Source organism: Lolium perenne, chromosome 5 (assembly GCF_019359855.2).
Source record: "Lolium perenne isolate Kyuss_39 chromosome 5, Kyuss_2.0, whole genome shotgun sequence".
Lineage (NCBI taxonomy): Eukaryota > Viridiplantae > Streptophyta > Magnoliopsida > Poales > Poaceae > Lolium > Lolium perenne.
The window spans coordinates 233,397,765-233,414,258 of NC_067248.2; the positions used below are offsets into that span (position 1 = coordinate 233,397,765).

General features: G+C 49.5%; 1 pseudogene; it reads left to right on the top strand.

Moving 5' to 3' along the window:
• The first annotated feature begins 1,489 nt into the window (after window positions 1-1,489).
• Window positions 1,490-16,494, top strand: part of LOC127302270 (chloroplast envelope quinone oxidoreductase homolog) — a 30,440-nt pseudogene continuing 15,435 nt past the window's right edge.

The window sequence follows — 16,494 nt, forward strand, 5'->3', positions numbered from 1 at the left end:
ACCGAGGAAAACTGGAAATCTGATACCAAGATGATATGGGGTTGCCCGATCTTCTCAGCAAGCAACGGTGGTGATGATGATCACGGGGTTATGGCAGCGGAGAAACACGACGATGTAGTGGATGATAACTTGTATGACGCAACGAGATCTCTCGATTGGTCCCTGTCGCCAATGCAACAGCTCTCAACCCTGCAAAATATTTGCAACTCCACACACTTGCGCACGTAGCCGCTAGCCACGAAGCGGTAAGTTGCAACCGTCTAATTCCCAATGGAACAGCATATCACACAAGACTTTATCAGGATCTACACAATATCAAGCAATATGGTGTAGGGAATTCAATAGTTTTGCAGAGCAAACAGCTAAGAACTAGGGTTTATCTTAAACGTGGTCTAAAGCAGCTAGGGGGGCGTCCTGGGCACTTATATAGGCGTCCGGGACGACTTCTGGTCGAAAAGATACAAGAATAACCGACCCAGAATAGATCTGGTCGAGACAGACTCGGACTAGGCCGGTCTGGAATCCGGTTGACCGGGTACTGGGCCGGGCTGGCCGGTCTAGACCGGACCAGGGACCGGGCGGCAACCGGAAGTGTCGCAGATGCCCTTCCGGTTGGCCCCGGTACGACGCCCGGTTGGCGCCGCGGTGGATCCGGCGTGCCGCCCGGTTGAACCGGGCCAGGGACCGGGCGCGCCGGTCTGGCGGCCGGTCTGACCGGGCGCTGGGCCGGCCTGGACGACTTCTTCTCTTCTCGCGCATGCCTCCCGCTCCTCCCTCGCGCGTCCATGAGATATCCTCATGTCCAACTCCATGTCCAGCTTTACGTCCATCGTGACGTCTGTCTTCACGTCCAGCTGCTCCTCTACTCCTCGTGCGATGCTCGTCTCCTCTTGATACCTGATGATACATAAGTAACAGGACTTAGGCAGTATAAAATTCTCATCAATCAAAGTATCGCTTAAAAACAAGTTCACCTGTTGTTTAAGTAGCTTCGCACGAGCCCTTGTAATTGGTCCAATCCTAACTTCATTGGACTTGAGCTTCACAGCAGGTTCATCTTCATTTATCAATGACGGAGGTAGTGGTGTAGTAGGGATGTCCTCATCAGCGGAGGTGCTCATAGGGGTAGGGTGTGCGTGTGTGCGTTCATAGGGGTCAGTGTATGCGCGTATATGTGAGCATCTGCGTTTGTACTGTGTTTCTCAAAAAAAATTGTATCATACTTATGCCTGAAAACTGTAATAGACTTGCGCCGAAATTAGGAGCATTTTTTCTAAAATCGGTACAACATTTGGGAGAATTACCACAAGAACTACAGCCTAACACAAGCAAAAGAAATGAAAAGGTAGAGAAAAGCTGAGACGAGGACTGGGCGACATCGTTGGACAGTTAGCTGATGGTTCAGGCACCCGCGAGGACGGCCAAGTTCCGTCCACGAGTGCCACCGATATCTATCAGCATCAGCGCATTGCACACCACCCACCTATCTCTCTTTCTTCACTCTCTCTTCCCCTGTTTTCCTCTCTTCCGCACGAGCACGCAACAGTCCGCTGCCATGCCGACTCCAAGGACTATGAAGGCCGTGCAGTACGACAAGTATGGCGGAGGAGCGGAAGGCCTCAAGGTACGCGCCCTTGGTTCATCAATCTCGACGCAGAGATGAACTGAACTGAACTGAAGTACTGAACATTACTGATTTATTTCATTCAGCATGTGGAGGTGCCGGTCCCGTCACCGAAGAAGGGCGAGGTGCTGCTAAAGATGGAGGCGGCCAGCATCAACCCCATCGACTGGAAGATCTAGAAGGGCATGCTCTAGCCGTTCCTCCCCGGAAAGTTCCCCTTCACGCCAGGTACTCTAGCTTCAGGCTGGCACATGGCTATCGAATTCAGTTTCAGTTTTGTGATAAATGCTGCCGCAACAATGGCCAAACACAAACCGTATGACGCCGGCCGGTCGGTTGATAGTGGAGATATCATCCCGCTGGTGATTGATGCGCGTGATTGACGTATTGTTTTTTCGTTCGACACGCGTCCGTTGGAAACCCCAAGTGGAAGGTGTGATGCGTACAGCAGTAAGTTTCCCTCAGTTAGAAACCAAGATTTATCGAACCAGTAGGAGTCAAGAAGCACGTTGAAGGTTGATGGCGGCGAGATGTAGTGCGGCGCAACACCAGGGATTTCGGCGCCAACGTGGAACCTACACAACACAACCAAGATACTTTTCCCCAACGAAACAGCGAGGTTGTCAATCTCACCGGCTTGCTGTAACAAAGGATTAGATGTATAGTGTGGATGATGATTGTTTGCAGAGAACAGTAGAACAAGTATTGCAGTAGATTGTATTTCAGTATAGAGAATTGGACCGGGGTCCACAGTTCACTAGAGGTGTCTCTCCCATAAGATAAATAGCATGTTGGGTGAACAGATTACAGTTGGGCAATTGACAAATAAAGAGGGCATGACCATGCACATACATATTATGATGAGTATAGTGAGATTTAATTGGGCATTACGACAAAGTACATAGACCTCTATCCAGCATACATCTATGCCTAAAAAGTCCACCTTCAGGTTATCATCCGAACCCCTTCCAGTATTAAGTTGCTAACAACAGATAATTGCATTAAGTATTGCGCGTAATGTAATCAATAACTACATCCTCGGACATAGCATCAATGTTTTATCCCTAGTGGCAACAGCACATCCATAACCTTAGAGGTTTCTGTCACTCCCCCAGATTCACGGAGACATGAACCCACTATTGAGCATAAATACTCCCTCTTGGAGTTACTAGCAAAAACTTGGCCAGAGCCTCTACTAATAACGGAGAGCATGCAAGATCATAAACAACACATAGATATAAATTGATAATCAACATAACATAGTATTCTCTATTCATCGGATCCCAACAAACACAACATATAGAATTACAGATAGATGATCTTGATCATGTTAGGCAGCTCACAAGACCCGACAATTAAGCACAATGAGGAGAAGACAACCATCTAGCTACTGCTATGGACCCATAGTCCAGGGGTAGACTACTCACACATCACTCTGGAGGCGACCATGGCGGTGTAGAGTCCTCCGGGAGATGATTCCCCTCTCCGGCAGGGTGCCGGAGGCGATCTCCTGAATCCCCCGAGATGGGATTGGCGGCGGCGGCGTCTCTGGAAGGTTTTCCGTATCGTGGCTCTCGGTACTGGGGGTTTCGCAACGAAGGCTATTTGTAGGCGGAAGGGTAGGTCAGGGGGCGTCACGAGGGGCCCAGGAGACAGGTCGGCGCGGCCAAGGGTGGGGCCGCGCCACCCTACCTCCTGGCCACCTCGTGGCCCCACTTTGTTGACTCTCCGGTCTTCTGGAAACTTCGTGGCAAAATAGGACCCTGGGCGTTGATTTCGTCAAATTCCGAGAATGTTTCCTTACTAGGATTTCTGAAACCAAAAACAGCAGAAAACAGCAACTGGCTCCTCGGCATCTTGTTAATAGGGTAGTTCCAGAAAATGCATAAATATGACATAAAGTGTGCATAAAACATGTAGATATCATCAATAATGTGACATGGAACATAAGAAATTATTGATACGTCGGAGACGTATCAGTGATCACGATCTAGGTGCCAGGGCCCTCTCACAAATGACATACATGCTCTTTGTAGAAGGGTAGAGAGGGAGAAAGATTGGTGGAATATGTTGGATGTATTATTGAGCCTCATGGGCGAGTATATATAGGCGTACAGGGATCATCTTGGAGTGCAAGACAAGACACGAGATATATCTCTATCCTAGACTACCTAAACCGTACGTATACTCTAACACTCCCCCGCAGTCGTAGCGGGAGCGTCGTGAACAACATGAACGACGTGGATGGTCAGACTGGAGATAAATCGAAGTGGACCCCAGAAGGCTGACTCTCCCCCGCAGTCGTAGCAGGAGCGTCATGGACGGTGTCGCGTCGCGGATGCTTGGACTATAGAAGAAGCCGATGTGCTCATGCGAGGTGATAGCCCTTTGTGCCGATGTCGAGGTAGCCGAGAGCGTGTGGGTGCTGCAACTTTGGTCGGGGTAGCCGCGCGAGGGGGGTGCCGTGGTCGATGTCGTTGTCGGGTGCCGGTGTCGAGGTAGCCTCACATGAAGCCGCAAGCGCTGAAGTGGGCATTACCCTTCGGGTAACCGACATTGCCCTATCCTGTACTGTCCAGTTGGAGGCCCATGAAGACACTTGGAGGCAAGACGGACCACCAGGACGACGTACCAGAAGATTCCTTGGCGGGCAAGGCGAGGAAGCAGCCGAACAAGGAAAGATTAGATTTAAAACTACTGTAAACCTAGTCGTACTTGGTTAGACCTCTTGAGACCTGGCCCCTTATATAAAGGCCAGGAGAGGGGCTGCCGAGGGACACACAATTAATCTTAGCAGCCTTAACCACCAAAAGTCTAGAGCTAGGTCGCCGCAGCGCTTAGCCTCTCGACGAGATCTCAGCCGAACTATTCGGCACACCATTGTAACCCATTATCTCCATAATCAAGAACAGACAGGCAGGACGTAAGGGTTTTACCTCATCGAGGGCCCCGAACCTGGGTAAATCGCTCTCCCCGCTTGTCTGTGAACCGATGTCTCATGTTAGCTTGCAGGATTCCATCAACCCTAAGCCCCAATCGGAGGGCATTGTCGAGGAGTACCCTCGACAATTGGCGCCGTCTGTGGGAAGCCTGTCGGCACCAGGCAAGTCATCGGCAGCACCAGTCACGTCCGCGGAGTTCCTACTCGAATCACCGACGCCAGCAGAACCAAGAGATTCAATCCGCTGCGGGTCCTTCGAGTTCGTGCCGCACCACGAAGCGCCTCACCTGATCCCTGCAGGATCGACTAGCAACATGGATGCCACCTTCGGTGGTGTCCACTTCATCATCGACTCCGGAGGTTTCCTTCGCCTCCCTAGGACCAACGCATCCGGCCTGAAGGCCGCGGTTCCGGAAAGCGTTCCTCTAATGGCAACCGTAAAAATTCCACCCAGGAGCATACAAGAGAGCAACCAAGGAAGTTTCGACGTCACGGCAGGGCGAAGGAAAAGACGAAGGGACTCGCACCGCGAGGAGGAAGGACGAACAACAGCTCACCTTCGGCAGTTCGAGCAAGGATACCACGACACGTTATCAATCAAGGGTCGCACCCGTTCGCCGTATCTATCGGCTACAGAGCAGCTCGAGGCACCATGTTACCTCCACTCTTACATCGATCCAAAGGATGGTCGAGAGAAATCCAGTCACCTGTTAAGGAACTGTCGACATTTTCTAGAAATTCGGCAGTTCTGCGATGACCTCAGAGCCGAGGCCATGTCAAGAGTTCATGCAATGGAGAGAAGGGCAGGATCCCACAATTATGCACCAGATCCATACATACCGGAACCATACGTACCAGCAGGAGGCGAGCGTGTACCGACTGAGGTGTTTCCGGAACCATGCGGGCAAGTCAACATGATCCATAAGAGTAGCATTTCAAAGATAGAGATCAAAAAGTTCTCCCGGGAAGTAAAATATGCGGAAGTTGCCATGGTTGATACACCTTACTTCATCGACTGGTCAGATCAGAGTATTTCCTTCAGCAGGGCAGATCATCCGAAAGCTGTTCCGAGGCCTGGCCACGCAGCTCTCGTTCTTGAAGCACATATTGGAGGATACAATATGAGCAAAGTATTCATGGATGGAGGAAGTGGCCTGAACCTATTGTTCGCCAGCACCATGAGAGCAATGGGTTTAACAGTCGATATGCTAAGAGAATCCGACACAGGATTCCAAGGCATTATACCGACTCATCCCGCTTATTCTCTTGGTAAAACATCATTGGATGTGGTCTTCGGCACGCCCAGCAATTTCAGGAAAGAGAAGATCGAGTTCGAATTAGTTGACTGGGAGTCTCAGTATCACGCCATCCTCGGCAGGCCCGCGTTTGCCAAATTCATGGCCGTACCTCACTACGCACACTTAAAACTGAAGATTCCAGGCAACAACGGGACCCCAATAACTGTCCATGGAAGCTTTGCTCGATCGGACAACTGCGACTGGGAGTTCCAGAAGATCGCCTCGAAGTTCGGAGCCAAGGAAAAACTCAACGCAATTGACACCGTTACAGATCACACGCAACCACCAGCCGACAATCGAAACGTAAGATCCGACGAGTTTGACGCTGCAAAGGAAGCCAAGAAGCTGCAGGTGCACCCCACTTACCCGAAGAAAACGGTCAATACGTCGGCTGACCTTACTGGAGCATAGGAAGGCGCGCTCATCGAGTTCCTCCGTGAGCGCTGGGAGATATTTGCATGGGAACCATCCGACATGCCAGGTATCCCCAGGGAACTCGCTGAGCACGCCCTTAATGTTGACCCGACAGCCAAACCAGTGCAGCAGTAAATGCACCGATTTTCCGAACCAAAGAGGAGAGCAATTGGCGAAGAATTCAGTCGACTCCGTAAAGCAGGATTCATTCGGGAGCTCAAGGAAGCCGAGTGGGTGGCCAACCCTATCATGGTACCCAAGAAGGACACCACCGCTCTACGCATGTGTATCGACTACACCAGCCTTAATAAACACTGTCTGAAAGACCACTTCCCGCTGCCTCGTATTGATCAGATAGTCGACTCCACAGCTGGATGCGATCGCCTCTCCTTCCTCGATGCATACTCCGGGTATAATCAGATCAAGCTAAAGAAAGAAGACCAGGAGATAACCGCGTTCATCACCCCACACGGCGTTTTCTGTTACAACGTCATGACTTTCGGGTTGAAAAACGCAGGAGCAACTTATCAACGTTGCATGCAGGCTTGCCTTGGAGAGCAGATTGGGAGGAACATCGAAGTTTACATCGACGACATCGTGGTGAAGACAAAGCACACCACCACTCTCATCGATGACTTACGGGAAACTTTCGACAACCTAGACAAGTATAAAATCAAGCTGAATCCCAAAAAATGCTTCTTCGGAGTGCTGGGGGGACAAGTACTCGGGTACTTCATTTCAGCCAGGGGGATTGAAGCCAACCCTTTGAAGATCAAAGCTATTCTCGACATGGAGCCGCCAAAGAATCTGCACCAAGTGCAGCAGTTGGCAGGACGTCTAGTAGCGCTCAGTAGATTCATCGCCAAGCTAGGAGAAAAAGCTTTGCCGTTCTATAACCTGATGAAAAAGTCAGAAAAGTTCGAGTGGACAAAAGAGGCGCAGGAGTCCTTCGACAACCTGAAGAAAATCTTGTCAACGTCCCCAGTCCTCGTAACCCCGCGCGAGAAGGAAACGCTGCTTATGTACATAGCTGCAACAGCACAAGTCTTCAGCAGCGTTTTGGTTGTCGAGCGAGAAGAGGCAGGAAATGTCCACGGTGTTCAGAGGCCTGTTTACTACCTCAGTGAAGTACTCACACCCGCGAAGCAAAGATACCCTCATCATCAGAAGCTGGCGTATGCAGTATGGAAGTCGGCTCGCAAGCTGCGTCATTATTTCACAGAGCACCCGATTGTCGTCGTAAGTGAAGCACCATTGAAGAACATAATGACTAACCCAGAAGCCACGGGTCTAGTGTCCCAATGGGCCATCGAGATAGTGCCACACGACATAACTTACGTTAATTGAATGGCGATAAAGTCCCAGGTCCTTCCAGATTTCGTGGCAGATTGAATCCAGTCGCAGACACCAGCAGCACCCGACATGTCGGGATCGTCGACAATGTATTTCGATGGGTCAAAACGGAGCACGGGCACAGAAGCAGGAGTGATATTGATATCACCACAGGGAGATAAGATGAAATATATACTACGTATGAATTTCTCCCTGCCGACGAACAATGAAGCAGAGTATGAAGCGCTGCTGCACGGAATGAGGATGGCGAAGGCATGCGGGGCAACTCGCCTAGAAATCTACGGAGACTCGAACTTGGTGGTGCAGCAGTCGATGAACTTATGTGACGCGGTCAGTGACAACATGATCGCCTATCGACAGTTGTATCAAAATATGCAAGCCAAGTTTGAAGGATGCGAGCTCAAACATATCGGCAGAGCCAGCAATGAGGAAGCCGACACTCTAGCGAATATCGGGCCCATGTGCTCCCCCATCCCAGACGGGGTGTTCTACGAAGTCATTGCTCAGCGATCGATAAAAGAGAAAGCTTCGGCACCCTCAAAACTGTAGACTGATGAATCAGCGGCAGGCCAGCAACAAACTGTCGAAGAACCTTCACCTTCATCAGCGGAGCAAGTCCTCCTCCTTGAGCCGCTATGGACCAAACCATTCCTAGCATACCTAACGAAGCAGGAGCTGCCGGAGGATTTTGTGGAAGCAAGGCGGATCGTCAGACGGCCAAAAGCCTTCACTGTGGTTAATGGCGAGCTTTACAAGCATAGCATCTCGGGTATCTTCCAAAGGTGTATCGCCATTTGATGATGGAAAAGCACTGTTGCGCGAGATACATGAGGGAACTTGCGGACACCACGCAGGAAGCAGGGCCCTTGTAGCAAAGGCCTTCAGGGCAGGATTTTACTGGCCAATGGTAGCATCGGATGCTCGAGATCTATTCATGAAGTGTGACCCCTGTCAGCGCTTCTCTCCAAAGCCGCACGCCCCTGCAACAGATCTAATGACAATACCTCTAGCCTGGACCTTTGCCCAGTGGGGGCTCGATCAAGTTGGGCCACTGCCGAGGTCGTCGCCTGGAGGGCACACGTACTTACTGGTCGTAGTCGACAAGTTCACCAAGTGGATCGAGGCAGTGCCCGTTCGAAACCAGAAGGCCAAAACAGCAGTTCAGTTTTTCAGAGGAATTACTTGTCGGTTTGGCATGCCCCACAGCATCGTCACAGACAACGGATCTAACTTCGACTCCAAAGAGTTCCGAAAGTTTTGTGATGACGGAGGGATCAAATTGAAGTTTGCATCAGTGGCCCACCCACAGACCAACGGGCAGGTGGAGAGGATCAATGGTCTAATAGGGGATGGCCTCAAGAAACGCCTTACAGGCGCAGCTGGAGCCTTGGTTGAGGAGCTACCATCTGTGCTATGGAGTTTGCGCACTATGCCTAACAGGTCGACTCAGTACACCCCGTTCTTCTTGGTGCATGGAGCCGAAGCAGTTCTACCAGCCAATGTTCGGTTTGAAGCTCCTCGGGTGACAGCGTACACAGAATCTTCTTCCAACATTGCGCTGCAGGATGCTGTGGACCTCCTCGACGAGGCACGAGATATTGCCTTGGCAAGAACGACGGTATACCAACAGGCGTTGAAAATTTACCATAGCCGAGGAATACGCAGTCGAAGCTTTAATGTTGGGGATATGGTACTTCGGCTGAAGCAAGAAAGACCCTTGAAACTTCAATCACCATGGGAAGGACCATACATCGTCACTGAAGTGATACCAGGAGGAGCATATCGGCTCAAAAACCCGGCTTCAGGAAAAGACGTCGAGAATCCATGGAACGTCGCACAGTTGCGACGGTTCTATACATAGGATACAATTGTTTTTATTATTCGACAGCCTTTAAGGTTGCTTTTGCATTATGAATAAATTTCTAATCAGGTTTCCTACCTTTTTTCTTCATCCAGGCACTATCACCCGAACAAATCGTTCGGGGCCCCTACCATTGGCTCTTACTCCCATCGGGAGCGTTGGCCTAAAGAATACGCTTACACAGTGTCATTGATTAAATACTCTCAATGGGAGCTAAGATTAATGACACACAAAAACAACCAATCCAAGCCTCGAGAAAATACGCGAGTGCTGCAGTCGATGGTTACATTATCACGAAATAAGGCTCAAACTGGTGCACCGCGTGACGAAGCCAAGCGTCTAATTCCCTCGACTAAGTCGATGGGTCTCGCTCTTACAAAACTTACATATCGACTTCGCAATAACATTGCAAAATTCAACGAAGTCGTCGAGAGAGCAGGTTGAACTGATCACTCAGCCGCCCTCGACAATAAATTACCAATCAAACCAACATAGTGTGTAACGCACGTAGAAAATTTGTACAAAACAATCTTATGCAGGTACAAGGTTATTACATTCATGACTGGGCTCCCTGGTTCCCTTGATCCCTCGATTCCCTCTCAAGGCATGATTCCATCCGAGAGATAATGGTATATGCAGGGCCTCTAGCAATATCAAAATATTGGCCTAAACTCCTCTCGGTGTTTGCTACGGCTCTCAAGTCTAAGGATGGATGACATGCCAATACCGAAGCAAAGGCAAGTTCAGCACCAGCCAGAAGCTCTTTCCGCACCAACTGCCGAATCCTTTCGGGCGACTTGAATCGGGCAAACAGGGCAGACAAGGTTTCGGGTGCCTGATCCAGAGGAAACAAAGTCTTCCAAACCATCGTGAGATGGGCGTGGAACTTATCGAAGTTGTAATGCGCCTTCTCCACCCGATGCTCAAACTTTGCCATGATAACAGCCTTCGGACGATGCAGCCACAGATCATGCTTCAGGTGAGTAACATCAGTCATCGCCTCGACCTTCTCATGGATCTTCCTGTTCTCCTCGGATTTATCTGAAGATACAACTGGAAAGGAACGAATATCAGTTAAAAAGAACATCCGAGCTATGCCAGGAATCAGAAGATGGGGAAACACTTACAACCCAAACTTTCGGTGGCGACATGAAGACCATCGAGAGCATATTGCTCAATAGCAGTTGATATTTCGCCCTTTTTCTTCACCAACGCTGCCATGGCCCGAAGAGAAGTAATGTCTTTATTTAAACGAGACACTTGGTCACGTAAGCGGCGAACAAGGTCAGATTCATCGTTAGTCGAAGGATTTGAGAAAAGCTCGGCACGAGAAGAAGATGAAGGAATCTGCAGTACAATCTTCGATTCAGAACAACATTAACATAAAACTCCCAGCGGGAGCGTGTGGCATATATGTTACATCCAAAAGATTGTTCGAATTGGCAACAGAGCCGAAATAAGACTAAGTCAAATTACGATTGGTCTTATTTACAATTAATGAAACAACAAGTTCAAGGAGGCGCTGACGACGAGTCAGGAGCAGCTTCAGGAGTAGGCTTGGCCTGTGCTTCGTCTACCAACTTTAGGAGTTGATTGGCACAAGTCACTGCTGATCTTTTGAAGGGTTCAAGGTCGACTAAGTGGTTGTCGTCATCCACAGGCAATGCCTTAGATAACTTCTCCAAGTCAGACCCCATCCCATGACCCATTAGCAGCTGGAAAGTAAGAACCGCCCCAAACAATCGAGAACGGCGTTTCAATACCTCCACAGGCTCGGAAGAATCGACAAGAAAAGCATCCGCCATCTCGCCAAAAGTCTTGTCCTGCTTCATCTTCGAGAAGATCATCGAGTACAGCCTCGACAATGCTCCTCTAGTCTTTTGCAGAAGCCCAAGGACTTGGACATTAGATTCAGCAGCAAGCGACAGGGCATCGGATGTGGAGTCCTCCCGAAGCTGATGGCGTCGAGTGACGGTTATGTTGGTGGCCTCTGAAAGAAAGACAGATCAGTAGCCGGTGAAGAAATACCAAAAAAGAGACTATGTGTCGTGAATTTTACCCAATAAATCCTTGATGGATTCGCGGAGGACGCCTTCCTTTTTATCGACTGCGACCGCTGCCGCACGCCTGGCGTCCTGTTCATCCTTCATCTGCTGCTTCAGCTTCGACAGCTCCTCCTTCAGCAAGGCATTTTCCTTCTTGGCGTCGGTGGCAAGCCTGTTGGCCTCCAGCACTTGATCAGCCGAAGACTTGACAGTCTTCCAAAGCTGGGCGTTTTCAGCCTCCAGTCGAGTCAACTGCTCAGCGAAATCTATCACAGCATCAACTGTGGCTTAAATCGGCTGCAGCAAGGAAAATCAAGAAGACTTAGTTAACATGAAGAAAATTCAGCAAAACAAGGTAGAGTAAATACTTACGTGGTCGCGAGCACCCGACGAAGTAGGAGCGTTGCTAGGAGGAATAACCTTCGACACTGGAATTTTTTCCACGACCGTCCTCGTAGGAGGCGTCGACTTGGCAGGAGAAGGATTCGGTTCTTTAGCTGATGCCGCTCTCTCAACAGATAATTTAGCCCTCTTTGCGAGAGGAATATGATCATCATCAGAGCTACTTGAGAAAAAAATGATTAGCATACAAAGTAACAAAGGTCAAATTACGAAGGAGTAAAAGTGCTCACAGTTCCAGGTCATCTTCGGCTGCGAAGAAGCCTGAAGGCCCCTTGTCAATAGGAGAAGGCGGAGAAGCTCCAACGGCATCATTATCTTGTTCGCTGGGACTTGATTCAGCCGTTGTGATAAAATCCCCGTCTATCTGCAAGCGACGCTTGCTCCTGGTGAAAGCGGCCTCCTTGGCAGTGTCGTTCTCTTGGACATCGCTGTCCTCGAAGACCTGCTGGACGTCCTCGGTCCCCTCAGAATCATCGTCATCGTCCTCTGGTTCCACACCGCTTTCCGGCGAAGGAGGATAGCATTGAACGACGGAGGAGGCCTATCGAAAAAGGGGGAAAGTTTGTAAAACACAACGAAGAAAGAAGAGATGAAAGCAAGCAAGGAGCAGCAAAGATTACCTCAGTCGGGAGATGGTCAAAATCGTAAGGAGGACGAGCCGATGTCAAGACAATGTTATCCTTCATACTGAGGCACGTCAAGCGGCGAACCTCGTCCCGAAGCTCATCTGCCGATAGGTCGGCAGAGCTGATCCTTGACTTGTCGCCCTTGCCAGTATAAATCCATAACTGGTGGGGTCGAGACATTAGCGATTGCACTCGACGTTGCAAGAACACTGAAACTAATTCAGTGCCGCACATCGTCAAGCCTCCCGTATTCTTCAAGACGACGACCTGCTCAAACAGTCTGTCGGCTGTCACCCTCTATTCGGGAGAAAGGGCGTTTCGCCAGGACTTCTTCTTGTGAGCTACCAGGACGTCATCTAAGGGAGGGATATTCGAGCGCCGCCCAGGCACTATGGGATCTCGCAGGTAGAACCACTTGTTGCACCAGCCCTGGACGGATTCCTTCATTGGATAGTCGAAATAGTCGACCTCCTTCCTGACGACAAAGCCAACACCACCGACAACGGGGGGGCCATTGCTGTCATTGTGATGCTTCACGTAGAAGATCTTCCTCCAAAGACCCCAGTGAGGGTCAATGCCAAGGAAGGCCTCGCAAACGGTAATGAAGATGGAGAGATGGAGAATGGAGTTTGGGGTCAGCTGCCAGAGCTGGATCCCGTAGAAGAAAAGAAGGGAGCGAAGGAACTCGTGGGCCGGAAGAGAGAGACCGCGGAACAAGAAGGCAACAAACATGACGGTGAAGCCCTTTGGGGGCCTTGGGCGAGAAACCGCACCTGGAAGACGAATGTCGTCCTCAGATGCGGAGGTGAAGCCGAGGGCGCGCAGCTTGTTGACGTCACGATTGGAAATGGCGGAGGCACTCCAATCGTGGCTGACTTTGGCCGCGTCCGAGGTGCTTGCGCTCTTCTTCTTGCCCATGGCGTGTGGAACTTCTGACGAAGAAACAGAGGAAGTGGGAGGGCTTGAGCGAGAAGATGAGCAGTAAGAGGTGTGAAAGGTAAAAACGAGGAGGCCCTCTATTTATGCCGTAAGAATCTGTGCGAGATCGTGGCCATAACACCACAGGCATCGTGGGAGGTGGAGCGGATCTGGCTGTACACGTGGCGCTTGAAGAAAGAATGGAACCGGCGGCCCATTATTCCCACGTTGCGCCAAAATCGAGGGGACGCCTCGGTCGCCGCGCGTGCACTGGTCAAGTCCTAAAAACTGCCCGCGCAGAGCTAGGGTGGGCCCGTCAGGTCAAGTCTTGTCAATCAAACCACAGCAGCCGCACGTCAACAGTGACGTCATAGAGATTGTTGCAAGCAGCCGAAGAAAAAATGAAAAAACATCGGATGGTCTTGCGTCCAGACTCGGGGGCTACTCCCATCGGGAGCGCTGGACGCGCACCCGACAGAATGAGGACTCGAAGGAAAAAAAAGATGAAGGAAAAGGTGTTTGCTCAGCTCGAGTCTGCACCCGGTTGCAAGCACCCGTGCCCAGACTCGGGGGCTACTCCCATCGGGAGCGCTGGACGCGCACCCGACAGAACTTTTTTGCACTCCAGGATCATGCCCGGGGACTTGATTCTGTGTAGGGTAACGTCGTTTTGCCATCGGTAGTTAACCAACAAAATTTGGGCACGTTATTCATCATCCCTTGCATGCGGAAAATATATCGGATGACCTGTGAAGACTTGTAGAAAAACTTCGGCAGAGCAGAACGTTCGAGTGGTACAACTTGAGTCTACGCACGGATTACAAGCATCCGTACCTAGACTCAGGGGCTACTCCCATCGGGAGCGCTGACGCGCACCCGACAGAAGAAGATGATGCTAATTCAAGATGAACAAGAACAATCAAGGAGAAGAAGGTCAGAAGGAGACATGCTTCAGTCTCTACCCGAACTATGTTCGGCTAGACACTCGGGGGCTACTGACGTGGGCATTACCCTTCGGGTAACCGACATTGCCCTATCCTGTATTGTCTAGTTGGAGGCCCATGAAGACACTTGGAGGCAAGACGGACCACCAGGACGACGTACCCGAAGATTCCTTGGCGGGCAAGGCGAGGAAGCAGCCGAACAAGGAAAGATTAGATTTAAAACTACTGTAAACCTAGTCGTACTCGGTTAGAACTCTTGAGACCTGGCCCCTTATATAAAAGCCAGGAGAGGGGCTGTCGAGGGACACACAATCAATCTTAGCAGCCTTAACCACAAAAAGTCTAGAGCTAGGTCACCGCAGCGCTTAGCCTCTCGACGAGATCTCAGCCGAACTATTCGGCACCCCATTGTAACCCATTATCTCCATAATCAAGAACAGACAGGCAGGACGTAAGGGTTTTACCTCATCGAGGGCCCCGAACATGGGTAAATCGCTCTCCCCGCTTGTCTGTGAACCAATGTCTCATGTCAGCTTGCAGGAATCCATCAACCCTAAGCCCCAATCGGAGGGCATTGCCGAGGAGTACCCTTGTCAACACCCGGATTTTTAAGTCCAGATGCCTATTATGCCATTCATCGCAATCCCAGGAATATTGTTTTTGCGAGACATAATAGATTAATATCACAACACATCATTTATTACAACATCGTACTTGTCTTACAATAAGGGATCACATGATCCAGTCTCATTACAATAGCTGATGATCTATTGATCAAATACAAAACACATAGCGGAAGCGAAGTAGCGTAGTAGTAGTGGTCACGGTCCATCTGTTCCACAGGCAACTGTTGACGTCAGGAGTGATCCTAGTTGTCGTAGACGTCCTGCTGTCCTTCTTCCGGGTTCTGGTACTCCTCTTCATAGTCTGGCCATTTGAATAGCCAGGGACAAAGCCATGAGTACTTTAAAGTACTCGCAAACTAATACTAAGGTAAACACTATCAACTATAGAAGGGGATGCTAAGCTCTAGTTTCATTTGCATAAAGCTAGTTTTATTTCATAAACATTTTAATAATCAAAAACCTTCATCTGCTCAACTAACTCAAGTGGGAACATTAGTGTCATTCCCACAACTCAGTTGTGATTCAAAATCAAAGTCACCTTTCAATTCAAATCACAAGTCACCATTCACCTTTTCAAATTCAAGTCACCCTTCACATGTCACATTTTGAAAGAAAGAATGGTCTGATGACGGAACAGTATGGCCTTTCCAACCATCCATAACCGTGGACGCGGCTATTCGAATAGATCTACACTCTGCAGAGGTCGTACACTTGTGCCACAACATTTGCAATAATCCGTCAGGGTTAACTGGCCCTGATTTACCACACTCCGTGTGCGGACTACCAACCATAACCTTTCACTTACATATCTTAGTATAGGCATCTCTCCCCATGAGCTTGGCCTCCCGGTGAAGACAAACCGTCACTGAACCGCACAGGCTTGGGCCGGACATTCACCTCATTTCACGTCATTTCATATCACTTCACTTTTGTAGAGGCAGCCTCCAGCATAACCCCGATGACGCTTGTTCAGAGGGAACCCATACTAAGATACATAAACTTCTAGTTAAGCCCTACCCATATCAGGTATTGTGGGGGTACTTGCAAAATTGGAATGGTATCGCATCCAAACCCAACCATCAGTTTTTGTAAAATTCACCAAGTCATTCACCAGTCATATTCACCTTCAAAATCTTTCAATAGAATGACTCATCATTCCAAGGTTTTCAAAGTCATTTCAAAAATCACATGTTCCCATCCAGAGTAGCCACTTTTGATATTGAGCACTAGCGACTAGGCATGAGGGGTGCTAACTAGCTTATAGCCTTCTAGGCTAAGTTTGATACTCTTGTAGTATTCTATCTCTAGACCAAAGTTAACTATAAAAGCAAGTTATAAATAATCAAAAACAAAAGCTTGTAAAGTAAAACTGGGAAATAGGATCATAAGCATAAAGTAAAAAGTAATGGTGCCTTGCTCTTGTGGAGCTTTGCACTTTGCAA